Genomic DNA, 3,177 nt, shown 5'->3' with positions numbered 1-3,177 from the left:
GTGAAAAGCTTTGTGAAAATCACAGTTTAATATAAACATAGGCACTCATAAAAAATAAAGACAGTTCATATTGGTTCCTATATTTGTTTCTGTAAAATGAAAATGACATCATGAAACACTTTACCTTGAATATCTTTTCTGACAAGTGAAGCTTGCTTTTAATTATCTCTGATATCATTTAGATAAGTACATGTCACAGATGTCACAGATAACTTGGTAAAAATAATGAGGTCTGAATAGCATGAGACCTCATTCTAGCTTTGTGTAAATGAAATCTTTCCTGCCTGAGAGATGGAAGAAAACATTTAAGTTTATTCTGAGAAGTACCATATTTATGGACTTATTGAAACAAAAACCAGTCAAACATTTTAGTTTTTTATTTATGTTTATTTTAAACTTTTTGCTTTTCTTGGCAATTTGATAAGTATCAGCTATGATAAAAACAAGTTTCATGCAAGTTTGGGATTTTATTTTCATGGATAAAGCCAGAGAATAAGATCTATATTTTACAGAATGATTGCTATTTACAAATTTATATTTTACAAAATCATTACCATTTAGGATGTGTCTATATGACAATAAATGTGCAAAAAATAAGTCTAGCATTCATTAAATTCTAAGGATTTCTCACTTCTAAAATAATAAATTTTTGGAAACCTGAAAAATGTATTTGAGGTTTCAATTTTTTTTCTAGAGTATGTTACAGGCATACCTTGTTTTATTGTGCTTCACTTTATTGTACTTTGCAGACATTGTGTTTTATACTAATTGAAGTTTTGTGGCAACTCTGTGTCTAGCAAATCTATTGGCACCATTTTTCCAACAGTTTGCTCACTGCATGTCTCCATGTCACATTTTGGTAATTCTCGCAATATTTCTAAATTTTTGTATTTGTTATGGTGATCTGTGATCAGTGATCTTTGATGTTACTATTGTAACTGTTTGGGGTGGGGTGCCACAAGCACGAACTATATCAACAAATATGTGTATTCTGACTGCTTCACCAACCAGCCATTGCCCCAACTCTCTCCCTCTCCTGGGGTCTCCCATTCCCTGAAGCACAACAGTATTGAAATTGGGTCAGTTAATAACCCTACAATGGCCTCTAAGTGTCCAAGTGAAAGGAAGGGTTGCATCTCTCACTTTAAATCAAAAGATAGAAATGACTAAGCTTATTGAGGAAGGCATGTCAAAAGCCGAGACAGGCTGAAAGCTAAGCCTCTTGCTCCAAACAGTAAGCCAAGTTGTGAATGCAAAGGAAAAGTTCTTGAAGGAAATTAAAAGTGCTACCCCAGTGAACACAGGAATGATAAGAAAATGAGATAGGCTTATTAGTGATATGGAGAAAGTTTTAGTGGTGTGGCTAGAAGATTAAACAAGCCACATTCCCTTAAGCCAAGCCTAATCCAGAGCAAGGCCTTGACTCTTCAATTCGAGGCTAAGAGAGGTGAGGAAGCTGCAGAAGAAGAGTTTGAAGCCAGCAGAGTTTGGTTCATGAGGTTTAAGGGAAGAAGCCATCTCCAGAACATGAAAGTGCAAGGTGAAGCAGCAAGTGCTGCTGTAGAAGCTACAGCAAATTATACAGAAGATCCAGCTAAGATTGTTAATGAAGGTGGCTGCACTAAACAACATCTTGTAGACAAAACAGCCTTATATTGGGATAAGATGCTATCTAGGACTTTGATAGCTAGCGAAGAGAAGTCAATGCCTGGCTTCAAAGCTTCAAAGGACAGACTGACTCTATTGTTAGAGCCTAATGCAGCTGGCGACTTTAAATTGAAGGCAGTGTTCACTTACCATCCTGAAAATCTTAGGGCCTTTAAGAATGATGTTGAATCTGAATTCTGACTGTCCTCTATAAAGAACAACAAAGCCTGGATGACAGCATACATGTTGACAGCATGGTTTACTGAATATTTTAAGCCTACTCTTGAGAGACCTACTGCTCAGAAGAAAAGATTCCTTTCAAAATATTACTGCCCATTGACAATGTACCCAGTCACCCAAGAGCTCTGATGGAAATGTACAACGAGATCAGTGAGATTAATGTTGTTTTCATGCCTGCTAATACAACAGCCATTCTGCAGCCCATGGATCAGAGTCATTTTGACTTCATGACTTTTTATTGAAGAAATACACTTCATAAGGCTGTAGCTGCCATAGATAGTGATTCCTCTGATGGATTGGGGCAGAGTCATTGAAAAGCAAAGGATTTACCGTTCTAGATGCCATTAAGAACATTTGTGATTCATGGGGAGAGGTCAAAATAACAACATTAATATGAGTTTCGAAGAAGTATATTCCAACCCTCATGGGTGACTTTGAAGGGTTTAAGACTTCAGTGAAGGAAGTAACTGCAGATGTGGTAGAAATAGCAAGAGACCTAGAAGTAGAAGTGGAGTCTAATTCATTGTGACTGAATTGCTGCAATCTCATGATAAAGCTTTAACGAATGAGGAGTTTCTTCTTATGGATGAGCAAAGAAAGTGGTTTCTTGAGATGGAGACTACTCATAAAGATGCTGTGTAGATTATTGAAATGACAACAGAGGATTTAGGATATTATATAAACTTAGTTGATAAAGCAGTGGCAGGGCTTGAGAAGACTGACTCCAATTTTGAAAGAACTGCTGTGGATAAAATGTTATCAAACAGCACTGAATGCTAGAGAGAAAGCATTCGTGAATGGAAGAGTCAAATCCATGCGGCAAAGTTTTTGTTGTCTTATTTTAAGAAATTACCACGGCCACCTCAACCTTCAGTAGCCACCACCCTGATCAGTCAGCAGCCATCCACAATGAGGCAAGGCCCTCTACCAGCAAAAAGAATATGACCTGCTGAAAGCTCAGATGATGGTTAGCATTGTTTGTAATAACATATGTTTAAATTAAGATACACACATCATTTTTTAGATATGATTCTATTGCGCACTCATAGATTACAATATAGTGTAAAACATAACTTTTAAATGCATTGGGAAACAAAAAATAATTTGGTGACTCACTTTATTGCGGTACTTGCTTTTATGTGGTGGTCTGGAACTGAAACTGTAATATCTCTGAAGTGTGCCTGTATATAGTTACTTTATGGTTTTCTAAAATCTTCCAGTAATTATCAGCACACTTGCTGAAGGATGCTTAATAATATATCCAGTAGAATAGCTGGTAGGAAACTGACC

General features: G+C 36.6%; 1 pseudogene; it reads left to right on the top strand.

Moving 5' to 3' along the window:
- Positions 1-1,098: 1,098 nt before the first annotated feature.
- Positions 1,099-2,832, top strand: LOC114237016 (tigger transposable element-derived protein 1-like; annotated as a pseudogene).
- The last annotated feature ends 345 nt before the right edge of the window (positions 2,833-3,177 follow it).

The sequence above is a fragment of the Balaenoptera acutorostrata genome, chromosome 6, assembly GCF_949987535.1.
Source record: "Balaenoptera acutorostrata chromosome 6, mBalAcu1.1, whole genome shotgun sequence".
Lineage (NCBI taxonomy): Eukaryota > Metazoa > Chordata > Mammalia > Artiodactyla > Balaenopteridae > Balaenoptera > Balaenoptera acutorostrata.
The sequence above is the reverse complement of the archived record's forward strand: the minus strand, read 5'-3'. Positions and strand labels throughout refer to the sequence as shown.